General features: G+C 42.2%; 1 pseudogene; it reads left to right on the top strand.

The window, feature by feature from the left end:
• The first annotated feature begins 14,475 nt into the window (after positions 1-14,475).
• Positions 14,476-17,470, top strand: LOC144255731 (ATP-dependent RNA helicase DDX19B pseudogene; annotated as a pseudogene).
• Positions 17,471-27,526: the final 10,056 nt, after the last annotated feature.

Raw genomic sequence — 27,526 nt, 5'->3', positions numbered from 1 at the left:
CATACAGTTGTAGAGTCAGGGCCCCATTTCCTTGGGGGCTGTTGGAGGGAGCTGTTCTAGGTTCCAAAGGCCACCATATTCCCTGGTCATGACCCACTTCCTTCATCTGCAAAGTCTGAGTGACGGTCCTTCCTTTCATTGCTCCTGCTCCTCAGTCTGAATATTCTGCTGTCCACTTTTTCTTATAAAGGTTGAGTGATTACATTAAGACTAGTGGGATAATCCAAGATTATTTCCCTATTTTAAGATTAATTTCATCTGTAAGTCTACTTCCCAGCAGTTCCTACGTTCATATTTGATTCCACCAGGTGACCATAATTTTGGAGGGACAGCTTTAGAGTTCTCCCCACCACAATGAAGAACAAAAGTGCAGACAAACCATGTAGGTGTTATAGCAGCCTTGATTTTTAGATGAAGGAACTCTGCGCTGTGGAGTTTCCTTTCCAACATTATTCCTAAGTAGCAACATGGTCCATGAAGTTGAAAGTCCTTATTAGTGCTCCTCTTTACAGAAGCCAGCTCCAGCTTGCTTTTAATAAGGCTTTCAGAAATTTCTTTCCAAAATTTAAACATATATCTCAATAACCAAGATTAAATATATATTCTTCTCCCTTTTGGGTTAAAAAAAAAAAGACCAAGTAATCTTAGTTTTACTGAGGTTTTTGTGTATTTTTCTCTTGCATAAAGTAGAAATGTAATCTTATCATTTTTTCTTATTTTCTTCCATCACCTATCATCTCCACACTAGATATTTTTTCTTCTCAAAGAGTGGACCACAGACGTTAGCCATGGTTTTTTAACTAAACTAATCTAACTAATCATTTTTAACTAATCACTAGCCCAAACTGCCATTTGTTTCTAGTGTCATATTCACCTAGCTAGAACCATACCATCATCTCTAGCCAAGCTATTTAAGTCAGCATCTTCTAGCATTGCATGTTCTGTAGATCAAGTAAAACCCACCAAGTGAGTTTTCAGAACTTCTGAGTTTATGAGGTAGCAAGTCACAGAGATGGGTAATTTTCTTACCAATTAAAGGAAAACTAGTTTTAATTTTTAATCACTTTCTCTCAATTTTGACACAGGACTTAAAGCTGGTTTGATCCAAGGACTGCTTTTATTAGCATTTTAAGCAGTGTTTCCCCCTAGGGAATAGATGTAGGAAGATAGACTTAGTCGGGACGAGATACTTATAAAACACAGGAGTTTGCTTCTTACCACTCTGAAGCCACAGTGGCAGTTCTTATGAGAGTTCTTCACCAGGTTGCAGACAGTTGACTTCCCCTGCGATCTCTCTCTCTCTCTCTCTCTCTCTCTCTCTCTCTCTCTCTCTCTCTCTCTCTTTAGTTTTTTCTTTTGGTACTGAGGATTGAACAATTTGTCACTAAGCTGCATCCCAAGCCATTTTTATTTTTCATTTTGAGACAGGGTCTTGCTGATTTGATGAGGCTGGTCTCAAAATTGCAGTCCTCCTGCCTCAGCCTCCTGTTCACTGGAATGATAAGCATGCACCTGAGATTTCTTTCTTAAGGGCACTAACACTGTTCATGAAGGCTTCACTTTTTTCTAAACTGATTTTTTTTTCCTTTGGTTCTTTCTAGTTATACTTAACAAGAAGATTGCTTTTGACATAATTACAAAAGCATGGAATATAATTTGCTCTAATTCCATCCCCAGTACTTCCACTTTCCCTCCTTCTCTCTTTTCTCCTATTCCCTTCCCTCTACTGACTTTTCTGCTGTTTACTTATAGTTTTCTTTTATTAGTATAAAGGCTCCACTCTTATGACCTAATCAACTCTCAAAGGCTCCTCCTTCTCCTAATACCATCATTTTGAGAGGATTTCAACATGAGAATTTGTTACAGAGGACAGAAACATTCAGTCCATCACAAAGACCAAAGCTGCAGAGGGAGATGAACACCAGCAGCCACTGTCCTGGAACCCCTGAGCAGCTGGGACCTTCTCTTCCCCATTCCCTATCATGTGTAGCTGCTGCCAATTCTTTCACCACACCGGGCTGGGCAAGGTACTGAACAGTTTAGGGAGCTGCTGAGGGCAGCAGTTTACCCTTGAATTCCCAGGCTACAGTGATCCTTGGGAGGGTTGGGCGTGGAAGAAGAGGAGGAGGCACAGACCACTGGCACATCTTTGCCTCTGAATATACCTTCAGTTCTCTGATGGTGGTTGTTGGTGTTTCATAACCTATCAGTGAGTGATCAGAGCAATCATAAAAACAAGAAGAGGCCTTGAGGAAAGCTTACCAGCTAGATAAGTGAGTTTAAAAATCACAAATATTCTCAGCTTTAATCAGTCTTTGAAGTACACATTGTTAAATTTTCCTTCAAGTAAATAAATTGAAAGATTACATGATTGCATATGGGGAATTAGGTGAGGAATCAACATGAAAGTTAGGAAGTTTGTTTTCATACTTGCTATTAATAATCCAGACATAATGCCAAATCTTGAATGTCTTCAAACCCACAATGTGACATTTAAAAGGGAGGTAGCCAATTACGGATAATCCCTAGTTAATTGTGTTCTTCCACTTCTTAGAAAATGGAGAACTTGAAATGGAAAGAATTGGATCACATTGTTATTGCTCATGATTTGCTGAGGATACAATGCTTGTTTTCCTGGAAACCATCTGCTTGGTGAAGTGAATATTGCATTCTATTTTACAATATTTCTTAGCATATTAATATATTATGTACCCAGTGAGTGAATGAATGAATGAATATATATATATATATATATATATATATATATATATATATATGTGTGTGTGTGTGTGTGTGTGTGCGCGTGCGCGCACGTGTGTGTGTAATCTGGATTAGCAGAGAAGAAAAAAAACTTGCTTTTTCCATTTTTTTAATTTTATTTGCTTCTGGCCCAGAACATTTTCTTTTTGCTATCATTGAATTTGTGACTGGGCCATGTCAGGTAAAACGTTGAGCAACTTGCAGCAGTGGCTGTGGTGGGTGGTCTTGACAGGAAGATGGCATGCTGGATCCAAGGATGAGAGTGAGGGCCTTCCAATGTGAGATAGGATTATGAGATTCTGAGCCCACCACAAATATGGAAGAGGAGAACTTTGGGGGCATTATTGGAGAACAGGGTAGGTGGGCATTCACCCAGGAGTTGAACTACATGGTACCATTTCCAGCTTCAGAACTGGTTACAAAACTAAACAAAGCCTAATGAGTACAGCTCCCACCCCAAGTGAGGAAACAACAGCAATGGCCAGCATGTTCGTGTTTGTGGAGCACAAAGGACCACATGCACAATTAGGTTTGCAGCTAATGGATTTAGCCACAGAGCATTTGCTCTTTTATCCCCCCTCTGATTTTCTTGTAATTTAGCCCAATGGGAAACTTCTAGCAGATGTTTCATAGAGCAGTTCACTCTGTGGTAACCATCAATTTTAATTGGAATCATGTAGCTAAACCCTAGGTAGCACTTGACAGGGAGAGAGTGTCTTGTAAGTCAGGTATCTCTGGTTCCGCTCTGGGCTTCTGTGGAACAATGTTACCTCATGCATGGCTGACTCCAGAAGGCATGGACCCAGGTAGTTTTTAAGAGTCCAGTGTTTAATAGTCAATGAAGCAGGATCTCACCTGTCTCTTTCTTATGGTTTACATTTATGAGGGGACTTGGGGAGTGTGGTACGAATACACCAACTACGGCTCCGAGTGCAGAATGGCAGTGGGGTTCGCCACCCGGCCCAGTTGGTAGCTGGGCTTTGGACACTGAAGCATTCTGTCCCTGAAGCTCAACAGTAATTACCAAGACATCATAATGCTTATTTATAAAGAAATTGCCTTCCTTGGGAAAAGAGAGTAAGGTGCATTGTAATCCAAACAGCAAGACTGTGCTAATCTTTTTTTTTTTTTAATTAGGGAACTTTTTTCCCTGGAAATTGTTCTGACTTGACTGTGATGAGGTGCCAGCTCTGTACCCAAATGTGGAGAGAGAGGTCAAGAGCTGCTGCAGAGGTGCAGCAGATCCTAAAATGGTTAATAGCACCTGGCACATGTGGTGGGCATTACACAGTGTTCTGGTCATTCACTGAAAATAATGAGGCCGCCCTGCTGATGCCACTGGAGCAGGGCTAGCGTTCTGCCATTTCTCTTCCCCAGCATGGCATGCTCATTTCTGTGCAGACACAGTTGCAGGCTGCACTTCCTGTTCATAGAAGTTGTGGACTCAGGTTTTCAGGGGCCTCTTCTGGCAGAAGTAATATATATCAAGCAAACAGAAGGGCATTCTGGGACATGCTGATGCCCACAAATTTGGTGGCATTCTGTGGGGTAATGAGGTCAATGATAAGGCAAAAAATAAAGTGGTGTACTTTGGCCTCAAGCTGAACATTTCCACATCATATCAGTGTGTCTTATGCAGAGAGCCTCCTTCACATGCTCTGGGATACATCTAGGTGTGGCCTGGCACCATTGAAGGCAGATGACTTATGCCACTACCTACCCCCTCACACATATGCCCCAGGAAGAATTTTGATTCTTATCTGGTGGCATTTGGGTACAACTCTTTGACCATCTAGAAGTACCTTCTTAACTTGCACTCATCTCGTAGTGCCTGTGGGTCAGGAGTCCAGACACTAACCTGCTTCCCCAGTTGATATCAAGGTGTTTATAAGGATGAGTTCCCTGCCAATGGTTCCAGAGAAGAATCTTCTTCTGATGGCTGGTTACTTCTAGTGTTGGCAGAATCCAAATCCTTGTAGCCACAGGATCGAGGTCTCTGTTTCCTTGCTGCCCACTCCACTGGCCTTACTTCCAACCTGCTTCTCTCCCTTCCTTGCATGAAGCCTTCTCTATGTTAGAACCAGAATATAGAATCAAATTCTCATACTAGGGGTCCCTGTGACTCCAGCCAAAAAAGCAGAGAATGCTTTCTGCCTTTAAGGTTCATGTGATTAGAGCGCAAGGACACAACTTAGGACAATCTCCCTGTTTAAGGTCCAAAACCTTAATTCCATCTGTGGAGTCCCTTTTTCCATGTAAAGCCATCTAGTCACAGATTCCAAAGATTAAGGCATAGACATCTTTGAGAGGCCAGTATTTGATCACCTCTCTGGCCCTCAAAGATACATTCATTCCCACATACTTTTATCTCATCCCAAGCTCTCTAAGTATTTATCCCATTACCGCATTTGATTCAAAGTCCTAAATTTCTTCACCTCCAAACTCCAAATCTGATTCATCTAAATCAAGTGTGGACGAGCAATCCACTAAGCAAAGCTCCCAGGAAACAATCCCCATCTATGTGAGACCTGTAAAAATGAAGGAACAGGTTATCTATTTCCAACACGGAGTGGATGGGACAACAGTTAGAGACATTTGAGGTCAAGAAGGGAGGAAGTAGAAAGAAAAGTGGAGTCATGCCCCAAAGCACCCTGGGAATCCAGCCCAGCAAACTCTACTAGGCTTCAAGGTCAAGGACTTACCTTTTGTCATTCCCAGCTCTGCCCTCTGCATAAGATGTCAGAGAAAGATGGCCTTGGAAATGCCATTTGATTGACTTGGATTCACCAAGCTGGTCAATGATACTTGCTTCTGCCTGCCTTTTGCTTCACTTGCCTATTGCTGTGGAGCCCTGTGGGGCAGCAGAGCCTCTGGTGATCCTTTACCAGCACTCACAGCTGCCTACCTATGCCTTCTACTACCTAGAGATGTTAGGAGGGACCCAGCACAGTTAACGGGCCATGGTGAAGGGCACTGACAAGATTACTCCAGTGAACCAGGAGCTAGCCATGATGTTATGACACAGTGACTGGCTCAGGATACCAATAAAATAGAAGTGGAATAAAGGGCCTGGTAAAAATGGAGAGGTCTTGTACCAGAACTGGCATTAGATGCAGAATTCTACCTCTTCTTGCCAGGTCCGCTCCTCTGTCAAAGGCTTTAGTGGTCTGCTGACCCCACCTCTGAGCAGATGTGCTGATTGGTGTGCACACACCATTTAGCTGGACTGCTCCTGAGCCCATGTCTGTGATTTTATCCCACTCTTCCCATCTACCTTTAAAAATAATTTGCACTGATTTCACATGAGATATGCTTCCTTGCTGGAAACACATTCAATGTCTTCTGTGTCCTTATTTCTTAATCACAACTCACAATTTTCTGCTATAAATATTAAGGAAAATTACCAATGTCCAATTTTATAGAATTACAATTTAAGGAAAAATTCTATTGAATGAGGCGAATGATAACCCTTCCATTCATTTCAGCCTGTGTTCATTTTCTATTGAACATTGAAGAGTCAAGTTCAAAGGTGATTGGTTCCCAAATCCTTCATATTGCTTGTTGCTGCTTGCAAAATATTTAGTCACATTATACACACACACACACACACACACACACATCTGTTTACCTGGCTAATCTGTGACCATCTAAAGGTCAAAGACTAGGTTTTATATTGTCTTTTTATCACAAGATAGCATTTAGTATAGAAAAAGCATGTATCTACTTTTTTTTAACTTGAATGGATTTATTTCTGTAAATTCTTTCTTTCTAGAACAGGTCCACAGCATCCATCTGACAAAATCCATAACTATGAACTTTAGCTCAATATTGTTAAGTATAGGAAAAAAAGTTAGACATAACCTGAGTGTCCATTTAGGTGCAAAAAGTCTAAAAAATGTGAATCATGATCTGTTTATAAATGGGACACCAGAAGTCATTTGATGACTAAGTGATATCTGTAGGTACCATCATAAAAAGAGACAATGATACATTTTCTAAGGATAAATGCAAGTTTCCTGAGGAAACAGGATGGTTAAAAAACAAAATCATACCTGCCCAGGTCATTTATTAGGAGTAGAAAATAATCTTGGATGATAAACACTAGTGGTCACAGTGATTTCCTTGGGGAGCTCAAGGACTGTGCTCTCATAGCTCTGCAAGAGAGCTCACAGTATACATTCAACTGAGTGGCCAGACCAGGGAAGGTGCACCTGCTGCAAGTGGCACAGGTGTCCATTGCTGCTGGATGCCTTGTGCCTCTGATCCACCATCATTCTCTGTACTATTTAAATCAGATGGAATACACAGTACTCTCACAGACTATGCTGTGTAGCTTACACCACACGTTCAACTTAATGGGCCTCCCATTTTCCATAAAAAGTGCTTCTGATGCAGATGGCCAGAATGTGGGAGATCAAGGCAGAGAGAAAACCAAGATGGGATTTGAGGGATCAAATGTATCTGGTTCCCTTCCTACTTCCTTATAGTTTTAAACCTCCATCATGGATTTTTTATTGGAATTGCTGAGGCTGTGACCTTATTTCTGCACTGGTTCCTTACGGTGGATGGAAAGTACATCATTCTTCTTCAGGTACCTGGTAATGTACAGCAAAAAGCTGAGTGCCGTAGTTGAAAAAGTGGTAGATCTTGTGTTTAGGAGGAAAAGGTGAAAAAAGGAAAACCTCATTACCTGCAAATCAAAGCCCAAAGTATCACCTAATGTGATTTTTACCAATTCTGTAATAGTTGAATAAAAGTAGAAACTTAGGTCCAAAGGCTTGTATGAAACCATTACCCATAATAGAGACAAGCACAAACTTGTGTCCATTTGATAATATATGTTGTCTCCTGTCACTTGCAGACAATAGGCATATGGGTGGGTGGGTGTGTGTGTCTTTGTCCTTTTACCTTGTCTAGTGACACTATATTAATCTTTCTTGTGTCTCAACATGTACATTTTAATTAAAAACGTTTTAAATTTGGGAGCAGACTGGACTAGAATCAAATAGACACTAGAATATGCTGGAATTGAGGTTGACAGCATCTAATGTTGATGAACTGTTCATTCCTGTTATTTTCTGCACATTTTTTGATTACCAGTGAAATTAGTGCTAATCATGATTAAGTCTATTTGTGGGTCAGGAGGCTGCCACCCCATCATGACGATATTCAAAAGAAAGACATCTCATCCCTCCAGGAGGTGTATTCAGGGTACTTCAGACTGGGGTATACATGAGCTGAGATACTTTCAGGTCTGAATTCCTCAGTTTCTTCATTTGGAAAAACCACCCTCCCAAACCCAAGGTCACTCATTGCCATGGAGGTCTGATAGGGAATTTTGACAAACTTATTCTAATATGTTCAAAGCTCAACTTGGAGAAAATCATTTCAAGGTCTAAACTTGACTTTTATAAGGGCCATCCTTCTAGTTTAAAATAATACTACTGTGCCTCCTGCCACATTTCCCATAGCAGAAAGTGAGTTCCTCCTCCCTCCCTGCCCCCCACTAGGGACATTGCCAGAAACATGTTGATCAAGACAAGGTGCAATTTATAAAATTTTGCATTAAAATGCTGTCAATATTTGATTAGTTGTATTACCTAAGAAACTGAAATTTTTGTTCATATTGTAAGATCAGCAAATGCCAAAAATCCTAATTTAAATTAAATAACATTTTCTAGGGATACACTAAAATGCTGATAAATCCTTTTTAATATCTCTTTTGAAACTTTTTAGATATCAAAGAAAGCATTATATTCACTAGCATTTTAGCATTAGGCATATTTCATTTTCTTTTTATCCTAAAAAAACCCCATAAAAACACAAACAAACAAAATCTAGTCCGTCCATATTCTCCATTAAGGCTGAAGCTGTTGGCTTCTCCTTTCCTCATATTTCATTTCAGTGTCTCCATAAGTAGCTGCGGGACCTTGGTCAAACTCTTTAAGTCTCAGCTTCCTCATCTGCCAAGTAGAATAGGTGCAACCGCAAAAGATATTTTGAAAACAAAATGAGGAAGTACCTGTATTGATGACCATGCTGGTGTGGAGAGTCCTACTATTTCCACTCTTCCAGACTGTCCAAATTCAGAGGTTTTGGGTATCCTCCCCATGGCCTCCTAGCAGGCAGCAAAGAGGACCACCTTCCTCCGGCCAAACTCGCCCCACAGGTCTAGGGCCTCGCTCTCATCTTCTGAATCACCAAGGAGATGCACCTTAACTGACTCCAACCCAGGCTTTCTGAGCCAGACCCAGGTGGAATCCGGCACCCTATATTTTATCTGCCCTCCAGGTTGTTCTCAGGTTCCCAAAGTTTGAGAACCATTGTCCTACCTAGTTAGTTCTGTGTCCTTCTCTCTAAATTCTTCTAATCCCTTTGTGACAGCATCCCCTCTGTGTGGTCCAGAAATTTTCCCCTGGATCCGAATCTTAACCATGGTCTGTGTGCTTCCTAGCTGGGTTCCGGCCCAACAGGCCCCTTCTCTGGACTTTAGCTCAGGCCCTGAAGGACAGGAAAGCATTTGGAATAACTTCTTCCCCTAAGAACTGTCATGGACATCCCAAAGACTAAATTGTCCAGAAACTCTGTGTCCTTAGAGTAAATTCCTAGAAGTCTACTTCTGGCTGGGCCAAGGTAGGTATATTTTTGAGGCAGGCCAATTTATATCTCTAAGATATTTCAATAAGTCAGAAGCTCTGTCTTTGAAATTGCTTCAGACTTCTCAAAGAAGAAGAATCCTTTGAATCAAAAGACTTCTGATTCCCTTGTGGATTATAAATGACATAAACCCTGAGACTTTCTGAAAGTCCCCCATTCTCAGCAGTCACAAGGCTGGAAGATCAGTCATGCTAGGAAATCCACATGCTCTGTTTTCCAAGTTGCAGTAAGGGATCTTTGTTTTACTCAATTCCAGGAACTCTTGTTGAAGCCAATCCTACTCATTAAAGCTATATTCTTTTTTGAAAATACACTTATTTTATTTGTTTATATTTTCATGCAGTGCTGAAACATGGCTAGGCAAGATCTCTACCATGAGCTACAACCCCAGCCTTAAAACTATATTCTTGATTAACATTCTACCAAGAAAAAAAAAGTTTTCTTTAAAACTGGGGGTGGTGGCCTGGAAGGATGACCTTCACTGTGGTCACTGATGACTGACACTTCCCTCTGCTTTGCAGGAATGTAAGTTAAGCTGAAGAGGAGGCCCACTGAAGGATGCGGGAGTGTGATGTGCTCACAGATGCCTTGCTTTACGTGGTCCAGTCTGCACTTGGGAGTAGCGAGATCGATAGCCAGGTTTGTAGTGTTTGCACAGACTGAGCATCTCAGAGCACACAGATGCCATGGGGCCTCGTGATGGAGGACAATACAGAGAGCTGTGGTGACACTTCACACATGCATCCTGAACTCTCTCAGCTTCTCTGTGTGACTCCAACTCTGTCCAGGCAGGCAGGCAGGCCTCTCCTCGTGGCCTTAGAACTAGCATTCCAACCTTAGATCAGCAATGTGTGACAATCCAGGTTAACATTAAAACTCCTCAAGATTGGAATATGTATTCTCATATTATCTTTTTAATAACTGCTAATTGTACTAAATGCCATTTTAAAATGCCTTCAAAATCTGAGAGAATGTTAAAAAGCTAAATGAAGGTACCAGTGCCTTAAGTTATTAATATGTACTCACTGCTATAGTTCACAAGCCAAGATGGAAATGGGTGAACCTTTCCAGTGTTTGAGTTATTTTATTTTCTCTTAACTAGATGAGTTTCAATTCACACTAATATAAATTTGCAAAGTAATGTCATAGTATCTTCATATAAACACAGCTTCTACCTATACTTCTAATTAGTGCATGGATAAGTGTGATACCTTAATGAGGGCTCTGAGGAGCTGTTCCTATTAACAATTGGGGCCTTCTGTCTCCTCATTGTAAGGGGTTGTAACCAGGATCGGGCAGCATTCCTGCCTTTACCCACTGGATGCCAGTAGCATCTCCCAACCCAATCAAACAAAAAATAAATAGGAGTGATTCTATTTCCTTAGTTGTTTTCAGCTTTGAGAGTAAATTCACATTAAACTTCTCAGGCTTGGCCACTCATTACAAAAAACAAGAAATTTAGAGAATTACCAGTGGCTCAGCCTTGCTCCTCAAAATTGGAGCCCTGGGTTTCTCCTGGGACTCCAGCTCTTTGAGTGACAAGTGCTGCTTTTCATCTCATCCTTGCCACCCCCAGGCCTACATCCACTCATTGGCCATGAGCTATTAATTTCCAGGACAGAACATAATTCTGTAACAAAGGCTTAAGTGTTCCTCTTTTGTAAACACTCTAATGACCATTTTAGACCTTTTAGCATCATTGACAGGAAAATTAAATCCCTGGAAAAGTGACCAGTTGAGATGCCCTGAGAATTTACAGAGGCCTGTTAGCATAATAGACTCCTGATTTTTAAAAGAGCTACTGAAGGTGATTTCCTGAAGCAGCAATGCTAAGCATCTTGATGTTTGCCATTGTGAAAGACTGAGGTGAGGGGAGACGAAGCCTCTTACCATTATGCATATGAAGGAACTTAAATGACATCTGGACTGCAGGTGAAGCTAAAGTGAAAGTCAGTGGCCTTGTGCCTCAGCCAAGTTCCCCTGCACCATTTCTGAGCTCAGGCAGTCTCAGCAGTGTGGCTTGAGAGCCAATGTGCTCAAAGGCACAACTATCTCTCATCTGATGCCTCAGATGTCAAACTTCTAATACTCCTGTGAGACCTTGGAAGTCATCTATTGGATATCCACATTTCCCCAAAAAGGAAAGTTGAAATAATCTGGAGTCTTCCAATCTGGAGTCAGAAGACCCTGAAATCCCTGATGTGAAGGAAGAGCACTGAGGGCCATCCAGGCAGCACCAGTGGACAGTACCATCTCCAGGTCCAGCCAGCTGGAGGACTATGCCCAAGTGACCTCAGCTTTGTGACAGGGAGAATAATCATAGATGCATGCCAAGGTTGTTGCAAATGTGATAAATCACTCATCGGTGCTCTGCAGGCTGCATGCTAAGATGGAGTTTTAACATGTTATTATTGTACCACAGTTTTCCACTCAGTGCTATGCTTGGACACTCTGAGCTTTCACAATGACAAGTTCAAGGGGTTAAAAATGAGCACACGTTCCCTTTAAGGCCAGAGAAGTTAATAAATACAGAGCCCTGATTCTATAAAAGCTCTCAGCTCTGTTATAATGGGGACAGTTTTTTGAATGCGTAGTATATGGTAGAGCACTCTACAGATGACTTCCATATTAGCATGTTCTAATAGAAAATAAGGAATAAAGATGACCCTGGTGGCCAAAAGAAACTTCTAAAAGTGCTGTGGACAGCAATGCATGTCACAAGCAAAGCCACCAGCTGCCACATGACTTCTGCTGGTAGTTGGTCCCTTTTCTTTTCTTCCTCCACCCCTCCCCCATCTTTTCAGAGAAAAGCTCTTGAATTGGTAACCTGCCTAAACCACACCAGACTGCCACACTCCAGGGATCTTAATGAGCACCATGAATTCAATTCCTGGCCCCTCTCACCTCCCACCCCCACCTCTTTCCCTCTGTCCCTGGCTTCTCCCTGAATCATCTCCCCACAACAGGTAGATTATAAAACACTTCTCAAGACAGCAGATTTAGTCCCCAGTAGTCTTCTGTTAAACAGAGGAATGGCGCAGCCCCTGGGGAAGATGAACAGCAGGAGGAGACAGAAGTTTATTCTCCCAAGTCTTTGATGTAAGAAAAATCAGTTTGAGCTGATTTGAAAATCATTCTCACTTATTCCATAACATTTTCCTTTCAATGAGAGACTTTTCTGTCTTTCATGCATCATCCTGTGCTTACCTGCTTTCATGCCTTGTTCCTTTTTTGAAGCTGAGAGGAGGTTTGAAATAGAAAATCAAGTTGACTCAAAGCTTGTGGGATTAGCTGCCGTGAAACCTGGAAAATTCAACAAGAAAGGTCTAGAATGGCAAAGGCCACAGATACATGTCCTGAGAGCTGGTTTTCCTGATTGACTTTCACATGCCCATGATCCAGCAAAGTGCACAGATGCATCTCACCAGATTTCAGCCTATAGAGAAAATCAGGCAGGACTGGGATCCCAGTTCCAGCCCTGAGCCTGGACTGCAGATCAGAGGCAGCATCTGCCCTGTTCACCCAGAGCCTTGCTTGTGCTTTCCAGCCTCCATAGAATGGAATCATGGTACCTATGTTCAGTGGTGACAGACACATAATACATGTGTGGGAAATTGAAGTCAAATTGTTGTGATTTTTTTCAAGCAAAACTTAGCTCAGATTAATTGCCTCCTGATGTTATGCCCTTTTAACAATTGAAGTATTTTTTCCTCTCCTCTGGTTCCTCAAGTCCAGGACAAAGATAAAAATGGTCAGCTCTGTCTCAACCAGCAAAATTTCTGCAAAGAGTTAGAGCATAAACGTGTTTGGCTCTGTGAGCCCCCTGGTCTCTGTCCCAACTATTCAGTTCTGCCATTGGAACATGACAGCAACCAGACATCATTAAAAACCAGGGCATGTTGAATTTCCCTGATTGGTTATGTAGAAGTTCCGTTGGCTTGGCCTGTAAGCTCTGGTTTACCAGCCAACCATTCCTATCATCAATTGGAGGTTATTAGAGCTATATTTCTTGAATCCCACATTTTGCCTCTGATTATAACAGTGAATGCAGCATCATCCGTCACTCTTCTGAGACCTGTGTCTGTGACCTCATTTAACCCTTACCTTTAGCCTTGTGATGCACAGAGAGTTTAAGAATCTTGCCTAAGGTATATAGCTCATTAAATGGCAGAGCCCACACAAAACCCCAAGCCATGCTGACTCCCTCTAGGTCCCATGCCTCAGGCTTTTGAAGCCAGGCCTTCTCCCAGCATCATTAGAATGATTCCTGGTGTCCCCAGCATTCTTGGTGCTTCCCCGCTGCATCAATTTCCTATTGTTCTGTTCTGTTACAAATGGCCACAAACTTGGTGGCTGGGTAAAACCCCACACATTTATTATCTTCCTGTTCTAGAGTATAGGAGTCCAAAATGGGTCTCACTGGGCTAAATGGAAAGTGCCATGAGGACTGGCTTCTCCTGGGGTCTCCAGGGGAGAATCTGCTTCCTTCTACACCCCAGCTCAGAAGCTGCCCACATCCCTTGGCTTGTGGCCCCCTTCCTCCATACTGAAAGCAATTTATGGCCTTTCCTACCTCCCAGCATCACAACCCTCTTGCCCTGACACTTCTGCCTCCCTCTTACAGGACCTCGTGATAAATGGGCCACCTAGAAAATGCAAATAAACTGCCCATCTGTCAGCAACCTTAATTCCACCTACAGCCTTAATCACTCTCCATAGAACCTAACACATTCACAGGTCCAGCAGTTAGGATGTGGACACTTGGGAGCGTTATTCTGACCATTGCACACACATGCATTAGCTCCCCTGACCCACACAACAATCTACTGATGAGATCCTATTGTGGTCATTGTACGGAGGGGGGCAATGAGTCCAGGATACCATGATTATATCACCCAAAATCAAACAGCTAATAGTGGAGATCCAGAGCTCTACAGGTGTCCAGCTCCACATGTGCTCTTAACTGCTGTTGAACCCCTTTGCTAGGAAATAGGAATGTTGGTCCTCTTGAAAAAATCAGTTGGAGTTGGGGGAGTGTAACCGCCATGCTGAGCCGTGATGGCTTGGGCTGCCAGCCGTGGCCGAAGCCGGGGGAGGTTTTCACTCGCCCTGGCTGTGAGCCGTTTGAGCAACTTGCATCTTAAGGAAGAGAAAATCAAACCAGATGTCAATGGTGCTGTTGTCAAGACCAATGCTAATGCAGAGAAGACAGATGAAGAAGAGAAAGAGGACAGAGCTGCCCAGTCTTTACTCAACAAGCTGATCCGAAGCAACCTTGTGGATAACACTAACCAAGTGGAAGTCCTGCAGCGAGATCCGAACTCCCCACTCTACTCAGTGAAGTCTTTTGAAGAGCTTCGACTGAAACCACAGCTTCTCCAAGGAGTCTATGCCATGGGTTTCAACCGTCCATCCAAAATCCAAGAGAATGCATTGCCTTTGATGCTTGCTGAACCCCCACAGAACTTAATTGCCCAGTCTCAGTCCTACTGGTAAAACAGCTGCCTTTGTGTTGGCTATGCTCAGCCACATAGAACCTGCAAACAAATATCCCCAGTGTCTGTGCCTCTCCCCCACATATGAGCTCGCCCTTCAAACAGGAAAAGTGATTGAACAGATGGGCAAATTTTACCCTGAATTGAAGCTAGCTTATGCTGTTCGAGGCAATAAATTGGAAAGAGGTCAGAAGATCAGTGAGCAGATTGTCATTGGTACCCCAGGGACCGTCCTGGACTGGTGCTCCAAGCTCAGGTTCATTGACCCCAGAAGGATCAAGGTGTTTGTTCTGGATGAAGCTGACGTGATGATAGCCACTCAGGGCCACCAAGATCAGAGCATCCGTATCCAGAGGATGCTACCCAAGAACTGCCAGATGTTGCTTTTCTCTGCCACCTTTGAAGACTCTGTGTGGAAGTTTGCCCAGAAAGTGGTCCCAGACCCCAACATTATCAAACTGAAGCATGAGGAGGAGACATTGGACACCATCAAGCAGTACTATGTCCTGTGCAATAACAGAGATGAGAAGTTCCAGGCCTTGTGCAACTTGTATGGGGCCATCACCATAGCAAAAGCCATGATCTTCTGCCATACCCGAAAAACAGCTAGTTGGTTGGCAGCAGAGCTCTCAAAAGAAGGCCACCAAGTGGCTCTGCTGAGTGGAGAAATGATGGTGGAGCAGAGGGCTGCTGTGATTGAGCGCTTCCGAGAGGGCAAAGAGAAGGTTCTGGTGACCACCAATGTGTGTGCTTGTGGCATCGATGTTGAACAAGTGTCTGTGGTCATCAACTTTGATCTTCCTGTGGACAAGGACGGGAACCCAGATAACGAGACCTACCTGCACCGGATTGGGTGCACTGGCCGCTTTGGCAAGAGAGGCCTGGCTGTGAACATGGTTGACAGCAAGCACAGCATGAACATCCTGAACAGAACCCAGGAAAATTTTAATAAGAAGATAGAAAGATTGGACACAGATGATTTGGACGAGATTGAGAAAATAGCCAACTGAGAAGCTCTACCAGCCACTGGTGCCCGCCCTCGGGGCTGCCTCTGCCCAGGAGATGAGTGCTTTCATGGCACAGGCCTCAACTGTCACCACAAAGACAAAGGCATGAGGAGAGAAGCTACCTACCTCATTTTAAATTACATTTGGACTTGACAAAAAATTTTGCAAATGATGAGGGATGGTAGAAAAATTATTTACACCACTGTGGAAGATTAGGCGTGAATATACAGAAATTTACCTTTTGGAAATTTCGTCAGTGTTTTGGCCAGCATTTTTCTCATCATTACCTAATCTAGATATTGTGGCTGAATACTTATCCAGGATCCCCTGCAGAGAAATACCTGCCTGTTCTCTGGCTTGGAGTGTGGGGGCCAGCCTCCAGCATCTGTGGAAATGACACAATAGAAGTGAAGAGGGATTACAGAAGGAGAGGACGCCCACAGTAGATAGGAGTTATGCCTCGACATGGTATCTGGAGGCTACCATGAGGCAGCAGAGGCGACCTGTGAGCTGCTACTTTGGACTGACTTGGTGTCAAATAGCTCATCTGCATATTGCCAGCCCCTCTGTCCTAATGCCCACAGTAGGAAGGTATTTGCTGTGATGGACAAAAATGCCAACCTCTGGGCCTTTGTATGCAGGCTTGTGTCTCAGGACCATCACCAGCCCTTTTCAGCAGGTTTGATCTGTGTATGGTATACATTGGATTATTGATGGGTCCTTTGCTTGTGCTTGGGCAAGTCCTGTGGAGAAGTCACCATGGAGAAATGGTGGTAGACGTAGCTTGCCACAAAATTTGGTTTCACTGGCATTTGCAGCATCTTTTTTGTGTTGCCTTGATCCTAGCCCAAGCAAATAAAAGGTGGTCTGGGATTTGGATTCTCAGTGAAAATTGTGGTTCAGGTTTCTAATGGCCAGCCTCAAGGCAGCTTCAGCAATAGTCACAAATCTTTCTTTGCCCCCAGATCCCAGAAGTTTTGTCAGATCTGGGGAATGATTACAGATATTTGGCATCTTGATTGTAAAGAGGTTCTGAACATCTGTGTTCCCAGGGCCTGGAATATACAAACAGGTGCAACCGAGGGACTAGATGGACTACAGCCATTCATCTATCCAAGGCACAAGTAACTGCCAAGGCCTGTGCTCCATCCTTACTTAGCATCTATGCATAGGACAGTTAGAACAAAGAATAAAAATGGAAACTTTCTCACATCTGGCCAAGGTTCTTGGTACCCAGAGTGACAGAGCAAAGATGAGATGAAACTCAGGTGCAAGAGCAGTCTCAGACCCCCAACCAAAAGGAGTCCTCTTCAGCTCTTTGGCCTTGATATGGAATGTACTTTATCTAGGACCTGGAAGAGGAATTTTACAATTATTATTATTTTGTGTGTGGTTCTGGGGATCAAACCCAAGGCCTATACATGCTAGGCAAGCGCTCAAGCACTGAGCTATACCCCTGGCTGTGGTAGAAGACTTTTATATGATTAGAACCATTGTAATCCCAGATCATCTTTGAGGCATCTCTGTTTTAAGGCCAGGCTGTCACCTGGAAAGGGAATGGTCCCAATATCAGCCTCCCGGTGCTTTCCTTAATCTAACATTGTGGAAAGACTGACAGACTGTCAATTCTGACACATACTCCTGTGGGTACTTGATGGTGTAGTTTTCTGTGTACTCCTGGTCAACGTTGACCCATCATAGGAGTCTCGTAAGAAGAAAAGAAATGTTATAGTCCCTTGAAGTTCTGTGGACCAACTTTGAAATAACTTAAAAACAAGGACAATAAAGAAATATATAAACTGCTCACTAGGCTGCAGGCCGACTCCACTCCTCACAATAGGTATGACTCATCTACTATTGCAGTCCCAAGTCTGAGAAGGAAAATGGGAAATGGTGTACAGCTGATTCTTCAATAGTAGGAGTAAATGAGTTTCTGGTGGAAGTGTAGATCAATAGTTCTTAACTTGGGATCTTAGACCTCTGAGAATTCACTGGATGGGTTTCATGGAGTCTATGAAATATATGCATTAGTTTGAGTTTAAATGCATTTTCTTGGGGAGACTCCCAAAGGATTATGCATCTTTTAAAAAGCCTAGACACCCCCTATTGTAGATGGTTCTGGAACATCATCCCAGTGTCACTGTGGATCATATCCCTTCACAGTCCATATTCATTCCTGCCAGTGCCTGTCTCCAGGGCTCAGTGGTCCACAGCTGCTTCTGTGACCTAGTGCAGCCTGGAGACCTCAGTGATGTAAAAAATGTATTGAATTTAATTAATTTTGGTCCCCAGGGATTCTTTTACTGATTTTATTTATGGAATGATAAGCTGTGCCCTAAAAGAGAGAAACTCAGGAAAGAAAATTTTGTTCCAGTAGAAAATACTGGATGTTCATTATCCATAAACAATGGATTTTATTAGGATTTTTTTGTGTCATTTATTGGCTGTGTGCATAAGAACAAATCACTTGTTGATATATTCTTTATTGGTGTTAACTAAGATGTGTTCTCATTCATGAGTGGGTAAAGGAAACAGCATGTTTTTGGTTACTGTTATTAGTAATAAGCGAAGACTCACATGTTATTTCTTAGGCTAGTTATAGCCTGGTATTATGGGCTTGGAGATAGGTCTTCTCTTTGTCATTCCCATCTTGTTTCTTATTTAAGATGTAGAATATTCCATATAAATATCAATGGTGACCAGAAGGTAAGGATTTCTGAGGATAGAGAAAGTTTTGTGAACAAATGGAGCTTGCATATGAGAGAAAAGCAAGATTCCAAGTGACAAGAAGAGTGCCCTAGGTAGGGGAAGGGAATATTAAGACTAACACAGGACTAGGGCTATAGTTCAGTGATAGAGCGCTTGCCTTGCAGGTGTGAGGCCCTGGGTTCAATCCTCAGGACCACATAAAAATAAACAAAGGTATTATGTCCATCTACAACTAAAAAAAATAAAAAATAAAAAAAGACTAAAGCAAATTCACCAGGATGATGATAGAAGTACACTGGAGAGGCAGGGAGATGAGCAGCCTAGCTATGTGTGTAGAGAAAAGTCTCTTCAGATAGAAAATGAAGATTTGATTCTTTAAACAGTGTCTTAGTCCATTTGTGCTGCTACACCAAAATACCTGACTGTAATTTATAAAGAACAGAAATGTATTTCTCACAGTTCTGGAGGCTAGAAAAATCCAAGATCAAGGAGCCAGCAGGGCTGATTGACATCTGATGAGGACAGCTCTCTTCCTCCAAGATGGTACCTTGTTGCTACTCTTGAGGGAAAGACACTGTGTCCTCACATGGTAGAAACTTTGGAAGCGCAAGCAAGTGTTCACTTTAGCCTTGAGCTCTTCTGTAAGGATGCTTCGACTCTCCCAAAGGTCACACCTACACACTCCCCCTCTAATGGGATTGAACCATTACCACTCAGCTACATCTCCAGCCCTTTTTATTTTTTGAGACAGAGTCTTGCTAAATTGCAGAGGCTGACCTTAAATTTGCAATCTTCTGGCTTCTGTCTCCAGAGTGACTAGGATTACAGATGTGCACCACTGTCCCTCTCAAGGTCACAACTTCTTAATACTGTTGTATTTGGAAATTAAGTTTCAACTTAATTTTGGAGAGGGCACCATCATTTAAACCATAGTAAATGGTGTTTGAACTTAGTGGTAAATTTCCATAGATTCTTAAATTATAAAAGGGAAATGATGAAATTTTTTTGAGAAGAATTTGTCTAGCAGAAATACATAGGATATTGAATATATTGGAGGTAGAAAATGCTGACAGCTAAGCCAGATTTTATTGGATCTGTCCCATCATACCCCCAGTGCTGAGATGTCATTTGGCTGTGTGGAAAACATAAAAGAAGGAATGCACTGCGGAAATGGAAGAAGAATGGTAGGCCTTAACACCTTGTTATTCCAAGAAGGATCTGTGGTTTGTAAAAAATTCCCTGCAAAAAATAATCTGAAGAAACCCACAATGAGGGTGTGGAAAGAACAGACTTCATTAGAATTGAATCTCTGTCATGTATGATGCCAGGCCTGCCACCTTTATAAGAGGGCTGATCCCTCCTTCACCACACCACTCAATGTGTGGTAGATTTCAGGGGCCCTCTTTAGGTTTCTCTTGGTCTTGGACACAGACACCAGGTGCTTGGGAACCCCTTGTAGTTTTTTACATGGATGTTTTTTTGCTTGAGAATAAATATTCCTTATTCTATTAAAAAAAAAAAAAGAAAAAATCAGTTGAATGAGAACAGATATGCCTCCCAGTGGCCATAGCCCCTGATGTGCATGGGACAGCCCTGGTTTGTGTATGTTGCTCCTCTTACACCCAGAAGTGTAGATGGTGCAGCTTAGGGTCACCCACCAGGGCTGACTACAGGCCAGGGCCTATGCTCTTCATGACTGGGATTCTGAATCCCAGGCAGGACTAGTCTGGGAGTAGAGGCATTGGGGAGAGCTGGTGGTTATAAATTCCTCCTCTCTCTCCAGTGAACTCTCAATCAACAGTAACAGTTGCTTAGAAGCGACTGATATTGATGCATAGCTTCTGTGTGGGGAGAGAGGGTATCATGATGTTTCTAGGATTCTCTGAATTCTTTCCACTGGGGTCAGGGGAGGCCTGGGAGTAGGAGAGAAGTGTGTGCCTGGGACTCGTTGCCTGTCCAGGGTAGAGGGCAGAGTGCTGGTTAGTTCTTGTTCATTCCTCTTCTGTTTCCCCTTCTCTCTTTCTTTCTTATCTGTTTTCCCAGACAATTCAAAACTGTGTGTGCATCTTAAGGAACCTCTCCTACAGGCTGGCAGCAGAAATGTCTCAGGGACAGCACATGGGCACAGATGAGCTGGATGGACTGCTCTGTGGCAAGGCCATCGGCAAGGACGTGGAGAGCTCTGGGTGCTGGGGCAAGATAAAGAAGAAAAAGAAATCCCAGGACCAGGTGATGCTGGACACTCACAGTTGCATGCACTCATTCCCTCCCTCCTTGCAACGTGAATTTCGTTTCTGTATGTCCAGACACCCGGTTTGCATTTCCACGGTGTGGTAAAAATCAGTGAAGCGCCTGCACAGTTTTCCTGTGGGAATTTCACATCTGAAACGTTGAAAGTTAAATAACTACCCCCATGTTTTGCAGCTGAACCAAGATGAGAAATTTCAAAATAAGAAAAAAAGCCAAGCAAGGTGTGACAGCTCCTAGAGTGGAGGTGGACCCTGGGGCTGAGCCTACTATGTGTTGATTCCCACATGCACTGAGGTCCTTGTGGGGCCAGGCTGGATGCCATGTGGGTGGCAGAGATGCCTGGAATAGACGTGCTGTATGAAGGGAAGCACAAAATCCAATGAGTGCTTTATTGCACGTTTGGAGAAGGTTTGGTTTTGCATCTTGAATTTGCTAGTGTGAGTCAGAATTCACAGCCCATCCAACAGAATGGCATCAGAAGTTTTGCTGTAGGGACTATTCAAAGCCCTTTGTGGCTGGAGAGGGAGACCTCTTCAAACAAAATGCTTTTCACCTTGTGAAACTGTAAGTGGGTCCCCTACAGTCAAGTAAAGGCCAGTAGTTAGCTACCCCTCCTCATTCCAGGGTATCGGAACAGCCTCCACCACATCCCCAGGGCCCCTGGGAGGTGAAGCCCTTACCCCAAGCCACCCTTACCCCAGGAAAGGGAGTAGTGGGAAGGAACTGTTCATTCTGCTGCTGGCCAAAACCCTGCCACTGAGGATTTCCCTATTTCTCCCCACACTGGGGTCTCACATCCATGTCCTTCCCTGGACGCTGAGGTCACAGTCCAGATTGCCCTGGACACTGTGGTCATATATCCAGCTTCTGAGGGTTATACTAACTTGGAACCTGTCTGGCCTGGGAAATAGGTTGGAATGCACAACACCCTCCATTGACAGTCTTTGAATTCAAGATAAATATGCAAATGCATTTGTCAAGATCACAGTGCAGAATTTGTAAACTATTTGAGAAATAATTTTGCCTCCAGTAAAGGTAAGGCTAAAGAAGATATTTTGAGTAAGAATCAATGAGAATGCATTCTTAAGTATAATTCCTGAATTCTACTTGAATACATCAGGGTTAGCATTTGTTTTAGGTTCCAGTTCTCTAGTGGTTTACAGTTCTGTGACTACTCCTGGATTTATGCATTCATCTTACATATGCCTGTACTTTGGGAGATCCATGCTCACACTCTCTTTGACAGCACCGGTTCATTAGCCCATTGTGAACTAAGCCCAGCCCCATTTTTCCCCTTTCCTGATTCAAGCTGTATCTTTCATCCTCTCCCTGAAAGGAAGGAATCTGTGGGTAAGGATTGAGCCCTGATTCTTAACATCTTCAACCTCCCTCCGGAGGTGGAGGGGCCCCTGGCAAGTGTTTACCAAACCCTCCCAATGAGAGCACCTGGCTACGTGCTGCCTCGCCCTTGGGTTTTGCACCTATATAGACAGATAGATAGATGGAGGAAAGACAGGAGAGCCCTGCCCTACCCTGACATTGCACAGATCACTGTTACTGGTACCCAGGTGCCCTGCAAGATTCACAGTAATACCCGAGCTGCCAAGGAAGCAGGAATTTAGTCACCAGGACCCTTTGTGCATGATCCTTGGGAATTTTGTTAATTCAGAAAAATGAGGTGTGGTGACATAATTAAGGGAATTTAGTAGGAGCTCCTTGTTCCTATGAGAGAAGTGTCTTATCACTGAACTCATTCCACAATTTTCCATATACTACTACTAATAAAAATAATAACTTTTATGTATTTTACTGTTTGCACATTCTCTGGAAATTGCACAGCCCCTTCTCACCTGTACCCAGGGGGTTTCTCTCCTGCCACCTTGACAGCTCTGCAGGGGAGAGCAGGTTGAGAATTGTAGACTGTGCTGTGGCAGTTTGTCACTGGACAGCATGACCTTTCTCTGCCTGCAAGTTTCTCTGTATGCTGCAATGCTGAAGAGCTATAAAGAATTCCACTGCCGGGCATACCTTGATGTTGTGAGCCAGTCCCTCTTTTTAGAAAATGAAGTTGCTTCTAATTTTTCACTAGTGTAAACTGTAATAAACACCCATGTAGTTAAACCTCACCTACCTCCTTAATTGTGTATTAAAGATACATCTTCGAAATGAAATATCTAGACCAAATGAATGTTTAAAGGCTTTCGATATATGAACAAAAATTTATCTATCACGTTGCCAATGACAATTTAGACATGTGGAGTTGATTTCCTTATTATCACTTCATGGATCTGCCTGTCATGACACTGTTGAAACTCTCAGCTTTTCATTTCCTAGCATCACAAGTTGTTTTTCTTCTCTCCAGCGGTTTTCCTTTTCTTATTAGTAACCATGATTTTTCTTTTGTGTTCAATACCATTTCCTCTCCAGCCATCTGCTTCTTTCAGCTGCCACACACTCCTCTTGGCTGTTTCCAGGCTAGTCTTGCTCTGTGAAAACCCCACCATATGCCAGGAGCTTGTTGATTCAAAAAATGGAATATCATGTCTTAGAAGCAGTGAACCACTTGCTCCTGCAAAGATCAGCTGCACGTTTTGATGCAGAAACTCTCCTGTATCTATGAATGAGATTTTTCTTCTGCCTTTTCCTCACCTCCAAAAGCATCTGAAAGTGTTGCTTATGTATTTTCTGTGAATTTCCAGACGTAAAGCTCTGTTTCAGCTGTCTCATCAAGTTGTCTTAATTACATTTTACCACTAAATACTCCATGCCACTCTGTCTTGGACCACTGCACCAGAGTTCCTCAGCTTTGCTGCTGGAGACATTTGCAGCTGAGTGATTCTCTTCTATGGGTTTGTGCTATGCATTGTGAGGTGTTTATCAGCATCCCAGGGTCCTACCAGATGGCATTAGCACAACCAACCCCAACCCTGCCCCTGTTGTGATAACCAGATATCTCTGCAGAGATTACCAGCTATACTTTGAGAGGGAACATTGCTTTGGTTGTTAAGTCCAGTCCACGGTACTAGACTGGTGTGTGTGTGTGTGTGTTTTAGAGATTAAATCTAGAACTTCATGCATGCTAGGCAAATGCTCTATCACTGAGCCACATCCCCAACCCTAGCTCTCTTTTGAGGGCTGAATCATCAAACCAGCAAGATTCCATGGTGATCTTGAGGGATGTTGACATGTAGGTCACAAAGCCCCTTTAGCAAGCAGATCACAGAAGGTATCGCATCTCAGGTTCCCTGGATTGGGAGGGGAACTTGGGAGCAGAGAGAATGGCAGGGGAGCATCCTGCTGTTCCAGGTGGTTCCAGCAGTGACGTGGAGAAGGGTCAGGAAAGTCCCGTGATGCTGAGTAGCCATGGTAGCAGGCCTCTCAGGGCACACACATTAGCCAGCCTCATTCTTCCAACCTCCCTCCCAGTCAGAGCAGAAGAAAATTGTCTACTGCTATAACTATTAATCCTGATTTATCGTGGAGAAGTTGGAAAAGTGGAACAAGAGAAGAGCCAGCAAAAGATAATGCAGCTGCTTTCCCTCTTTTTACACCTCCCTCTTTTACACTTCAGCTGTCACATTTGTGATATGCCCACAGACACTAGTTTCCTATGCCCCCTGCTCGCCTGTCAGCTCTTCTGGAAGAGGGAAATCTCATTCTTGTTGAGTTGAAATTTTGTATTCTTATTTTTCTAGATCTTATCAGGTCTTTAAATGATAATGTTAACTTAAAATGTTTAAGGGGATGATAAAGTAGAAAATAGAACAAACAAAATAGCCAATGCAGTATTTTTCTATTTCTTTTTACATTAGTAGCTAGACTCCCTGCTCTAACTGGCTTCCTTTGAGAAGCCAGTGTTACTACTGCTTCATCATCCAAGTTGACACACTTGCAAAATGACTTGTGTCTTTCCCTAGTGTGCTTTCTGTCCAACACAAAGAGTGGGGCGGGTCTCAAATAAGGAACCAGGAGCAGTACGACAAGGGCGTTTCACTTTCAGTGTTTTTGTTAATACTTGGAAGAGGTGTGCAGGCTTCATGAATAGTCATCTAAAGGCTTCATGCAAAGTTATATCTGAATGGTTTTGATTAAAAAACCCAAGATGCTTTATGTACTGAGCCTCCTTTTTATAAAGTTGAAACTGAGTGACAAACTCATTGAAAATGACCTTTAGTGGGATGTCCAACATCCATCAATTGACATCATTTAGCTCTGACTTAAGGAAGCTGTATGATAATGGAGAGGAAAGGGTCATGAATTTTGAATTTGTCTCTTGGAAAATAAGTAATAAAATTCTGGAAATTATTTGTGACAGTTAAATAACTTTATAGTATCTCTATCAACATTTCCATTTTTATGTTGCAAGGATATGAGGCAAACGTCTATTTTCTTCCAGTAAAAATTTCAAGACTAAGGAACTTAACTCAGATTCTGGAATAGAGTTTTGTTTTCACATTTATTTTCATATACACACCTACATACAGATGGATGTATATAAAATGACTGTGAGGAAGCTTAGTGTGTGTCATATATGTTATATTGATTTTAAATACATTAATGGATACAAATGAGCTAAACAGATTTGTACCCTACCCTAAAATTATAAAGGAATATCTTTGTTTTACTGTGGTTTTTCTCAGAATTATGAAAATATTTTCCCCAAATATATGCATATTTCAATTCTGTCCTCTTTATAATCATTGCCTTTGTTTTCACAAAAGTCAAAAACTTCATGTAATCAAAGGTCAGAATCATTATTTCAATTTTTAATATTTTTTAAAGTCATAGTGAAGATAGAAGATTTGAAGTGTAGACAAAAATGAAAGAAACGTTTTATCAAAGCATCTTTTATAATTGTTGCATGTTTTTATGATGCATGTTGCTTAGGGAAAAGCACCATCTCCCATTGTGCTTTCAATCTTATTTGTTCATTTAACTTTTATTGTTATCATTTGTCCAAATTGCTATAATCTTTATAACTCTCATTTCTAGTCGTAGACTGGTATTTCTTTGTGCATATAAGCCATAATTTTAAAATTAGGTGTAATTAATTTTTAATTACACACTCTCCTATTATTCATTATGTTTAATTCAAAGCAAATTTAACTATCAGAATTGCTGTAAGATCCAGATTTGCCTATAGCTCATGTCAGTGCATCTAATAAACCATAGCAATTTTCTCTCTTTCATCCATTCTGTCATTTTTTTGTTAGATGCAAAATGGTACCACAAATCAAGCAAATATGTTTTTACAAATTATGTAAGAATTGACAACAGTTATGCATGAGTTATGAATAAATTATTATAATTTTGCATTAGTGCAGGCTTTCCATAGTTGATAACTTTCGATGCAACAGCTGATATATGTAAATATAATGTGTACTACCTTGATCTTTAGCCTTCTTCCATCCATCCAAAACTGCCCCCTCTCTCCTTGATCTTTCCTGTGTAGGTTGTGTCAGAGTAGTTCTCAGAGAGCTAATCCTGGGTGGCTACCAGTTGCAAACACTTTTATACATGTCCCAATCCCCCACAAACTCCATCCTAAGCTCTCTGTGGCAGGAATGGCTCTCCTAATCCCTGAACAGTTGACCTTCCCTGTCACCAGTATTCACTGGATTCTATAACACCTGCTTTTGTTTTGTTTGTGATGTTTGAGGATGGAAATATGAGAAAGTTGTTAAAGACATTTACTCTCTCATTTTTCTTCCACCAGTGGGATGGAGTAGGACCTCTTCCAGACTATTCAGAACCACCCAAAGGGATCCAGATGCTGTGGCACCCCTCCATATTCAAACCCTACCTCACACTGCTCTCTGAGTGCTCAAACCCAGACACGCTGGAAGGGGTGGCAGATGCCCTGCAGAACTTGGCCACAGGGAGCTGGAAGGCATGGCTAGTTCATTACCATACAAAAGAATCTGGAGTTGCAGCAAGTCTTGAGAAAATAATACAAGTGTAGTTCCAAGAGGTGCAATTCGAATAAAGAGGTTTAGGGAAAAAAAATTATATTGAGTTGTTGGGCTTAGAAAGTTGAAAAAAAAACTTAAAAAAAGAAATTCTTCTTAAGGTTTCAGAGGTCTTTGAAGACCACTGGTGAATAATATGATCATTGAAAAGGCTGTGAAATTCTTGCAATTCTATGGGGAGAGCTGAGGTGCTTGACTTTCAGGGACAATTGTGACATGTGTACGTTTTCAAAGCACCATCATTGGCTGTTAAGGGAGCTAATCTGCAAACACCCATATGAGTATTATAGATGTTGTACTGGATCCCAGCTCCCCAAAAGACCCCTTGCATTTTTAAATCATGAGCTTACAGAGGAGAACCGATTGGTAATTCCGTTTGGCAAAAATATTTTTTTAAAATGTATGATTTTGACGAGATTAAGAGGTTCCTTTCTCCAAGTCCTTATAAACTGACACTATTCCTGCTTGATTTTCACAGAAAATTCTCAAGACCCAATTTTTGGTAGGAAAAGATTCACCAGGGGAAAAAAATTATTGACTGTGGTCATCATAGTTACAAGCACCAATTTGCCTTGTTGCATTAAAATATAAAAATGTGTGACCACTCTTAGAGAAATGAAGATAGAATGTATGGGGAAACGCCAAGAGAAAAAACATCAAAAAAAAAAGTTTTGATTTT

This window comes from Urocitellus parryii, chromosome 7 (genome assembly GCF_045843805.1).
Source record: "Urocitellus parryii isolate mUroPar1 chromosome 7, mUroPar1.hap1, whole genome shotgun sequence".
Taxonomy (NCBI): domain Eukaryota; kingdom Metazoa; phylum Chordata; class Mammalia; order Rodentia; family Sciuridae; genus Urocitellus; species Urocitellus parryii.
This window is presented reverse-complemented; position numbering and strand designations above follow the sequence as displayed.